An 11,162-nucleotide genomic window follows, 5' to 3' on the forward strand; every position below is an offset into this window, starting at 1 on the left:
AACACGTAAATCTACAGTAAAAACCACAATTATTTGATTTCTACTTCTATTTTCTATTTAGCAACTAATCAGTTCGCTAACAACGAGTTTTTCAACCAGTCATTAAAACCTCCAAATTAGAAAACAATAACTGACGGACGAAAAAAACTGATCAATTTCTAATTAAAACAACACAATAATCTCAAATGCTACACAAGAGCATTGAAGACTTAAATCCAGTAATAATCAACTAAACTTGGGAAAAACAAAAAAATTTTTAAAGCAAAGGAACAATGTTTTGAAGTGCTGGTATTATATGGTTTAGGAGCATGTCAAGATGGGAAACTCTCTCGCATTCTTCGGGTTCTTATACAGTCATAGTAGCAGCCTTTCTTGATTTAAAACATCATGATTTTCAGGCATTTTACGGTATCTTCAATAGGTTTCAATCGTATTACCTACTACAGTATATGATTTTACTTGTTATTGTAAAATATAACTGACTGCATATATTTATCAGAATATCCATAAAGTAAAGAATATCAATATATATGTATGTATGGATATTCTTTAAAGTTTAATATTGTATGATTTTATTGTACTCGCCGGTTACGCTCGTATCCACTGTCTCCTAATAGTATTCCGCCCATGTCACATTCTTCAAATTCTGCATACAATGATGAGTTCTTAAACACTCTTGAGTCGTGAGTACTCCCTTTCCATCTAGCCACTATATTCGTGAATTCTAGGTCTGCCCCAGCCGCCACCGAGACGTTGATGGCAAATATTCCCTTTCTACTTCTATGCTCTTCCTTGTCTGGAGTTGGAGGGCAAACGATAGGAATAAGGTTGCCATCTACACAACTTGAAACATTTGAAAATCCATAACTAGCAAAAAAAAATTGTTTTTGTTCTTGTGGCATAGTTTCCAGTTGGAAATGTTATATACTCTGCCTTCGGTTCCAAATAAATAGCTAACGCCAATTGATGAACCATTTTACATGCAGAAGCTTTACTGACATCCAATAAATCACCGGTTTCCCGGTGAAAAAAACAATCAGAAAAAGATCTGAGTACTACCAACACCTTTTTCCTAATCGGAATGCTGTGATGGGCCCTGTAGTCTGAAACACCGTGCCTAGGCGTTAAAGCATCAATTAACTCATTGACGGCCTCTTTAGAAAATCTAAATCTATTTTTTAATTCTTCTTCCGTCAAATCATTACGGGTTGTAGTCGTGATATCGAGCTGGTCGCATGCGAGGTGGTGGTGGCACGTGGTAGTCAAGATAATCAATATATTCTATTGTCACATTCACTACACACTACACACTCAAAGGGCTCTCAACACTTGCGCTAATCTACCTGAAGTTAAGTTGGGTTGCTTACGGGCCAATATCGGACGTCCTACTTGTTCACTTAACCACTTTTTAAGTAATTCTTCATTTCTTTCGAAAAATATAAACTTTGTTGAGCAAAAGCGTAGGTGATTACTGTTTAATTAGGTTTTAGGGCTTGCACTATTCGTATTTTATGAGGATGTTAGTGCAAGTCCGTCATACTCACCTCAAAATACATCTTGCAGACATATTGCTACTCAGTGTTGAGATATGAAATATTAAATAATATGATTTCTTATTGATAGACACAACCACCATCTATTGATGACATTTCCATATTTTGTAACTAATATCTTGGGTAAAAATACAATATTCCCGATTATTCGGATATTTGTGACTTTTAATAAACGTAAATAGTTCGTTCATAACTTATTGATTATTAGAAAGGAAATTTCTTTTAACTCAAGAACCTCTATCACATTCCTACGTTCTTAAATTATCAAGGCCTGAAAGGTTTTCGGACTAAAAATAGAAATCTTTTAATACAAAACATGTATTAATCGATGTTGTAGTACTCCAACATCAATCTAAACTGGTTGTAATTTCAAATACAATTTGATTTAAAGTGTAAACAAATAAACATTGTTAACGAAGACACAGGTTATATGTGATTGTATGCGAATCACTGTCAAAAACAAACTTAACTTTGTAACGTGTGTCAGTCGTTGACCGGACGTCGGGGTTTGTTCCGGTAAATTCAATTGTGCTCCGAGATATTGGACGTTGTACCTGCTTTTATATATCAAACTTTAACTAACATATCACGTTTACGTTCCTTTTTTTTAATGGAGTGGAGTATTGTGGTATGTGAGGTGGCTTAGCATTGTAGCCTCCATGAATTAGGGTTTTGTATTTTTAATATGTTTTTTACGCCAGTGGCATTTTTGTATTTTAATTGTAACGGTTTTGAAATATACAGAGCGATCACAATCCAAACAGTTTGTGTTAAAAAAAAAAGGAAGTACTTAGTTGTAAACCAATAATATCGATGATCAATGACTGTCCTCAGATGAGACGAGTGTCGTGCTGAAGCTGTCAATAATGTGTCTTGTTATCAGTTTCACTTCAGTGAACAAACTTGTCTTCTAACATAGTAACTCGGAGGTGACATTTATCCACAATCATCAAAATATTCATTGCTATTGTGGTTTACTTCTAATCAATAACTTCTAAACGGTAAGGAAATTCTAATTGTTTTAAATATTGATCCTGATTCAAATATGCATATAAATGGTTCTTTTTAATACTACAAAAATTATCAATTAAAAAAGAAAACATTTATTGCTGAATATACATAATTATAATGAATTTAATATGTTATTTCATTTCCAATTACCTCGGTGAAGTAAGGTTAATCTTTGACGTAATTCCAACCGGATACATCAACAAAATCTTCAAATTTAATTTAATTTACGAACAAAACCATTTATCCAATAAAAATTATAAACTTCAGAGGAATATTAAAATACATAAATTCATGGGTAAGAGTGTAAAACTATTTCATTTCAAATTACAAGAAAACTTGATAAATATCATGGCATTGGTTACCCTACTGATAGTATATTTAAAACTATATTGCAATGAAGTAACAATCATTATTACCTTCAAAAGGAATAAATATACCTCTCCCCTTTGCTAGGCTTTGGAGTTTCAGCTGAATAATTCAGGGAAGTTGCTGTACAAAGGATGCTTATCAATACAATCTTCAGCGTAAGAACTGCATTCAACTTCAATTAAGCTTTGCCACAAAGTACCATTCACAAAGTACATAAGATATCTTATTTGTGTGAGTTATGTTCTCCTAGTTCTAAGTGAAAAATAAAGAAATATCATAATATGAGAACTAATATAATATGAATATTCGTTTGATAAACTTAGGTCCATTAAAATAACAATACTAATGTGTGATATTTAAAATAAAGTATATTGCAGATATAAATTATAAAGCACTAACTTACATACCTCAATCATGTTTCTGTTATCAATTATCAATAAAAGTACGTTCTTTAACATTCATTTCATACACCTTTTTGTTTCTAGTTTACAATATGACTGTTTTAACAACCAACTGAAGGAAACCAGCTGTTCAAATACAATTAACATTTAAACTGTTATAAGGAAAGTTTATGAGCAATACTGGACCTTTGAAAGCACTTTCCAGAAATAAAACAAAGGCTAGGGGGGCGAATAAGGCATAAAGGTAATTGTCTTTTTAATTACCATTTGTCCCTCTGCTGGAATATGAGCTTTAAAATGTAATTTCAGTCGAATAAATCGGTTATTAAGTAGGATTAGTAAAAAATGTGCTTTATTAATTAATTTATTAATTAAAAAATGTGTTCTTTGTTTTTACTGTTAACTATTACTGTTTACTGTTAAATGATAAAAAACCGTGTCAATACTAAAAATTGTAATATTACTTTAACAGTTTTAGTTGGCGTTATTAGTATAGACTGGAAATTAATTTACATTATAGTTATTTTTTTTAATTTCCTGCTACATTCTAACTTTAGAACTGTGGTGCTAAATATGTAGGTTTACGCACGCAAACACTTCAACTTATTATTCTAAGTCGTTAGAGGTCCTTTTCGATTACCAATATGGTTAAATTTGACTAACGTTCTTGAAGCATTGAGTTCCTCAAACAGTACTCCTCGGGGTTACAATTCTAACTCTTGTTGGGATATCTGATTTATATAAAAAAAAGGTGTAATAATGTTTTACTAACACTATATTATCATACCGTGGTAAAATAGGAAATCTGTAACTACTACACATTTTGTAAAACTATACGGAACTTAATTTATTTTTGTTTATGGTTTGTATGTTTTTAGTTTGTATGATGGATTGTAAGGGGTAACTAGTCAATTCAAATACACAACTGACTAATTAGTTATGCTATAATTATGATAGATATTCTCCAAAAAGGTAGAAGGGTGCAACTGTCTCCCCTGGCCTCCTAATTACCTCCTCCTTTTGAGCTAGAAGTTTTAGCTAGGCTTCCTATTTTACTTGGCTCCCACACACGGTAGCGAACATTATACAAACTAGTTAACCGCCCGTGCTCCGCCACGGGAATATTGTCAGCAATAAAAGAAAAAGAAATCATAATCAACAAATACTCTTTATCTTTATATTTTATTTAGATGTTGTTTAATTTTTTACATTAAATAGAACTAATAGTTTGCCTGTATAAACTATTTTATGTTAATCAAACCGATATATTATTTTAACCAAATGAATGTTTTATATTAATTCGAGTTCCATTTGAAAAATAAATAGTATACGAACTGGGCAATGCTGATAACCTAATAAGCAGCTATTTATGCTATTTAGATAATTTGCTCAAGTATATTCCTATATTCGTCGTTTTTTTAATTTTTTTATTACATTTGTTGTATGGAATAAAGATAGTCACTTAGCCTACATGTAAATCACGCATCAGCAGTTGGTCGCATTTCACGAATCTTTGACCCATACTGTGAGTAAAAGTTGTGTTAACGCCGTATATATAAAGTTGGGCATACTTTGTTCAATGAGGGTATGGTCCAATTTTATGGAAATGAGTCGTGGATTTAAAACTATGTAGACTACCACTACCAGAAAGATGTTGATTCAACTGAGACTTAGAACTGGCCATTTCAAATGCAGATTTGTATTATATTTTACTCAAATAGTTTTTTGTCTCTTTTGACCCTTAATACTTTTTTTATAGTCGCTGTTGGTAAGATTTTCCATAAACTCAAAATGTTGATAAGGAGTTCATTTTACCTTCCCATTGTGACAACATAAGGAAAAAATATTTGTGTCCCAGTTAGTCTGTTCTGACTCAAAATTCATAGATTTGCAGTACTGACAAATCCAATCTAACGACCCCAATTCAAAAAAAATGGTATTTTTTAGAAGGGACTTCCAGAGCACATTTAAAACCATCACTGCTCTTTACCTTTTTAGTTCGATGGTTCTCTACATGTTTTTTTTTCGTTCTGTATGTCTCTTTACGTCCGGTTAATGATTACCTTTTCTTTTTCTTTTTGTACTTTTCACATCCTGGGGTTAATGATAAAGTTTTATAACGCTATAATGACCCGAGTCAACATTGCCATTAAACATCAAGACAGATACTTCTTCGCCACAACCGAAATCGTAAGTCACAGTTTCTCAAGCAACTTCCCTGTGTAGGCCTACTCGAAAAAATATAGTTAGGGTATAGGTCACTGATAAATTGTAGTTCCAAATATCCCAGCGTACTCGCCATCTCGAGAAGGTAAAATTTGGACGTCGAACACTGATCTTGAGTAAGATTAATCACTTACGATAAATGTTTGTATGTTTACCAATCATTAGCAATTATCTGTACAACTTGCAAGCGGATTTCCCTATGATTGTTCTGGTGGCTATAGAGAATAAATTATATTGATCAAAAAATAAATTTCCGTCCCCTACTATGGGTATTATTTCACATTCCATACTCAAACTTAAACTAAATTAAGTTAGGTACCACTTTCCTTCAGATCACTTTGCAGGAAAACTAAAACATTTTTGTGTCCCAGTTAGCCTGTTCTTACTCGAAATTCAAAGATTTGAAGTAGTGACAAATCCAATCTAACGACTCTCATTCAAAAGAGTTGGTATTTTTTGTAGGGACTTCCAGAGCACATTTAACACCAACACTGCTCTTTACCTTTTTAGTTCGATGGTTCTCTACATTTTTTTTCGTTCGGTATGTCTCTTTACGCCCGGTTAATGATTTCATTTTCTTTTTCTTTTTGTACTTTTCACACCCTGGGGTTAATGATAAAGTTTTATAACGCTATAATGACCCGAGTCAACATTGCCACATTAAGTCACATACTTCTTCGCCAGAACCGAATGGTAAGTCACGGTTTCTCAAGCAACTTCCCTGTGTACTTGAAAAAAATTCACTGATATATTGTAGTTCCACGTATCCCAGCGTACTCGCCATCTCGAGAAGGTAAAGTTTGGTAACACTGAACGTCTAACACTGATCTTGAGTAAGATTCGTCACCTACTATAAAATGTTTGTATGTTTCCCACTCATTAGCAGTTATATGTACAACTTGCAAGCGGATTTCCCCATGATTATTCTGGTGGCCGTAGAGAATAAATTATATTGATTAAAACAATAAGTTTCAGTTCCCTACTATGGGTATTATTTCACATTCCATACTCAAACTTAAACTCAATTACCACTTTCCTTCAGATCACTTTGCAGGAAAACTAAAACATTTCAAAAAAAAGTTAACAAACACTTTCCTTGATCAAAATCGTGTGTTTATAAACAGAAACTCCAAGTTTAATAATTGCATACTGAAAACTGAGGTTATAAAAATATTAACAAATGTCTGACAAACATTAAACAGCTGACGAATCCTTATACAGGCAAAAACTAAGGGTTCCCCGACTAACTTTGCCTTATTTTTACACAAAAACCGTTATATTTCAGTTATCTTTTGTCCGATCTTTTTGATCTTGGTATTGTTTGATAGGAAATTAAAAATGCTAAAAAAAAGTATCCTTGACATTTTTTCATATAATTAGCCGTTTTCGAGTTATTTAAGTTAGAAAAATTCAAACGGCCGCCATTTTGAAATTTACAATCGGAACAACTTTATTATTTTTTCTATTATAGGTCTTGTGTATGGTAACATGTTTACCAAGTTTCATAATCATCGAATAAAAAACTTCACAGATAAAAATATTTTTGTATAAAAAACAAAATGGCGGATATCTGGGTAAATATGGATTTTCGGACATACCTTCCCATAAACTTTTTTCTTCCTTTTAGTATGAGGATACATTTCCTAAAGTCCTGAAACGTTTTTTATGGACACCCTGTATATAATACGTGAAGGCGATTTCTACAAAACACTACTCCTCCGTTAATAATGGACCGATTTTTACAAACGACGTGTCAAAATAAGGTATTTTTTGTGTAGACGCCCCCTTTCACCAATTCCTGTAATAAAAATCCTCGAGCTTTGCCCCACAGGCCATCAAAGTTGGAGTTTCTCCCATAAGATTAACATGGGGGAATCCAAATATTTAATTGTCCCCACTTGTTTGAGAGAACGGCTGGGCGTAGAAACTTGGTAGAGGTGTCCAAAGAAAGGTCTTGGTCTGTAGATGAGTTATCAAAAGAAAAACTAATCAAAATCCCTTAGGACTCTGCCCCAGAAGCTTTTAAAGATCCCTTTACAGAGTTGTTTACATTTTGGCCATGTGAATAATACTTTTTAATGAAACAGCTGTTCATTACTTTCTCCCCCTATACCATAGTATATGGAGAAAGTATTGTTTTCGTCAAAATTTTCGAGTTTGAGTTTTGAGTGGATATATTCGTTTTGGGTCCCCCTGGACCCAAAAAAGTGGTTTTCGAAGTGATGTCTGTGTGTGTGTGTGTGTGTGTGTGTGTGTGTGTGTGTGTGTGTGTGTGTGTGTGTGTGTGTGTCTGTGTGTGTGTCTGTGTGTCTGGATGTGTACAGAGCTAGGGACTACACCTGTGGTCCGATTTCGATGAAATTTGGTATGTAGGTTCTAATCCATGGTATCTCCAGGCGTTTTTTTCATTTTTTTGAAATTTCGATTTTTAATGGGGATTTTCCCATAAAAACCCATAAAAAACCGGAAAAATAAAATTTTCTCAAAAATGGCCCGAACGATTTTGATAAAAATTTAGTATGTTGTAGCCCTTTAAATTCTGAACAAAATTGTACAAATTCCATTTCTCTAAAAATTACGGTTCAAAAGTTATGTTAGATTATGTTATTTTCCCATAAAAACCCCGTAAAATAACGAAAAATAGGATTTTAGAAAAATAATCCGGTTTTAATTTAACATAGTATGTTATAGTCCTTAAAGTTTTGATAGTTTTTTCATTAAAAAAAAATTAATTTTTTATGGGAATTTTCCCATAAAACCCCATAAAATAACGGAAAAATAGGATTTTCCCAAAAACGGCCCGAAAGATTTTGATAAAAATTTGGTATGTTATAGTCCTTTATATTCTAAACAAAATAGTACAAATCCCATTTCTGTAAAAATTACGGTTCAAAAGTTATTGTAAATTATGTTATTTTCCCATTAAAAAAACCCCATAAAATAACGGACAAATCTGATTTTCACAAAACTGGCCCAAACGATTTTGATAAAAATTTTGTATGTAGTCCTTTAAATTCTGAACAAGATCATACTAATCCCAATTCCGTATATTTACTCTCACCGCTTACACAATATGATAAAGGTTGTTGACAAACTTATGGGAGAAAGTATGTGTCAGAATGCTGATACCGTTTATTTTTAAATTGTATTTCTAACAACACACATTTATTGGGAGTTACTGAATTCTACCAAATAAGTATTTGCAATGTTATTTTCTGATTGTAATAGTTATTTGTGTAACTAGTACATTATAAACTGTGTATTATATTCTTCAATAAGAATTGTATTGACTCGACCTTTAAAGGGCTGTAGGTCGTAGCCCTTAGAAAAAACGTAAGTTCTAAGGAAGTTCGGCAAATCTACACACTATCCCCTTTAATTTGAGACATAAATCTTGTAGATCGGTCCAGTAATTACTGAGAAAACAGTGTTACAACTGTGTATTAAATATATAGATTTACTTAATCGGAGAATTTAAAATCCCGCTTAAGGTGACTATTCCTGTTATGGAGTACCGTTTTTTTATTCTCATACAATTATTTATCAACGATATTTCTATCTATAATTTACCTGAGATGCCTTGACAAGCTAGAAGATACTGGTAGTTTGTTCGCAATCTCTCAGACATTAGAATTTGAACTAGTTTTTTTAATTATTCAGCATTATGGAGCATTATTTAGGACTAGCTGTTTGCCCGTTCTACGTACGGGAATCTTGCAGGAAGTTAAAACCTTGTATTCAGAACAGAAGTTGGTTTGCATATTTAGTGTGCATTTTTCCAGATATGATGGCAAAACTACAATTGTTTAGGAATACATATAAACCTTCTCAAATAGGTACAATATCTGACAGTTTCAAAGCCAAAACGAATGCTTCGCAATTTAACGTCACCCGATCGTGATAGTCCATATTTTATATCTAACGATAAAAGGAATTGCTTTACAGTATAGATCTATGAGGCATAGCCTTAAGGTAGGCCTGTAATTGAAAGTTACTTTTCACACTGGTTAAAAGTAGTTAAAACACTACCTCAAACTCACTACTGTACACTTTATTCGGGTTGAAATTTTTATTAACAATGGTGCTCTTGTCTTTTCCACGAAAAATAAGGACATTAATGCGTTACCAATAGACATACACACACATACAGAATTGAATCCACACAACATTTTGGAGTCCAGACAGAAAACGCTAAAAATTATACAGTAAGAAATCAGTTAAATCTAATAAGCAATAAGGTGCAGTGTTTACAAATAAATATTGAAAATAGTGATGTGTTTGTATGTAAAAATGATTCTTACTGCTACCACCGGTTCTAAAGAAAAGTAGCAGTATCAACAACCAACGTTTACATTTGAGAAAAGATGTTAACATATTAATGCCAGTTTGAAGAAACCACCTTTATCCAAACAAAGGTTTCTTATTTAAAAGATTATGTTATCTCTAAACGATAATCGGTACATAATATATCTAGCAAACATTCGGAGGAAATGTGACAAAAAACGCACAAATCTGGGGTTTTGTACGTTTGTAGTTTTATTTCCTAAGTAGGAAAATGTTACATTTTCAAATAATAAGTAAATTAGTTCAGTTGAATCAAACTCATACTTTTTATGTAAACAGAAAAACTGATACAAACAAAACAAATGCAAAATAACAGGTGATCATTAATTCACATACACATATGGTCTAAAGTCAGTACATCAGTTAAACACATCAATTCTCCCCTCTGAAATGTTTTGGTAACGTTATTTCGCATTTGAGTAGTTGGTCAACATGACGCCGCCAGACAGTTCCATCGTCCATTTGTACTTTATACAGAAGGTTGCTTTTCCTTTGCAATATTCTTCCAAAACTCCACTTGTCTTTTGAGTTTGAATAATTTCTCGCTTGTACTCTGTCTCCCTCCTTAAAATATCGTGTTGCTTGCTTCACATGTTCATTTTCTTGTTTACATGTAGGATGTAAAAGAGCTATGTGTGTTCGAATCTTCCTGCCAAAAATCAAGGAGTATGCATCACAGCCAGATGAATTTGAGGTTTGACGTAACTGCATAAGCATTCTGAAGAGTTTGACATCTAGTCTCCCTCCCTCGTCTTCCATTGCTCTTAGGGACTTCTTCACAGTCTGAACATAACGCTCAGCCTGCCCGTTTGACGAAGGGTGGTAAGGAGCAGTTGTTTTGTGTACCACTCCGTTTTCTAATAGGAACTGTTCAAAGACGCTAGACGTAAATTGACTTCCATTGTCAGAAACCAAAATCATGGGAAGACCAAAGGTAGCAAATAATTTTCTAAGTTCTCTTGTGCAAAATTCTGTAGAAGTATTCTTAGTAGGTATAACTTCAATCCACTTAGTAAAGGCGTCCACAATAATAAAGTACCACTGTCCTTGCATTGGACCAGCAAAGTCTATATGCAACCTTTCCCATGGTCCCTGGGGAGCTAACCATGGATGATTTTGTTCCTTTCTTGGTTCATTTTGTTTCAAACGACATTGTTTGCACGATTTTGCCAATTGTTCTATATCTCGATCAATATTCTTCCATGAACAATAGCTTCTGGCTAGGGATTTCATTTTCTCCATGCCTAAATGTCCAATA

This window comes from Macrosteles quadrilineatus, unplaced genomic scaffold, assembly GCF_028750875.1.
Source record: "Macrosteles quadrilineatus isolate MER2022 unplaced genomic scaffold, UCM_ALF_1.0 Scaffold_2__2_contigs__length_208266976, whole genome shotgun sequence".
In the NCBI taxonomy this organism is placed as follows: domain Eukaryota; kingdom Metazoa; phylum Arthropoda; class Insecta; order Hemiptera; family Cicadellidae; genus Macrosteles; species Macrosteles quadrilineatus.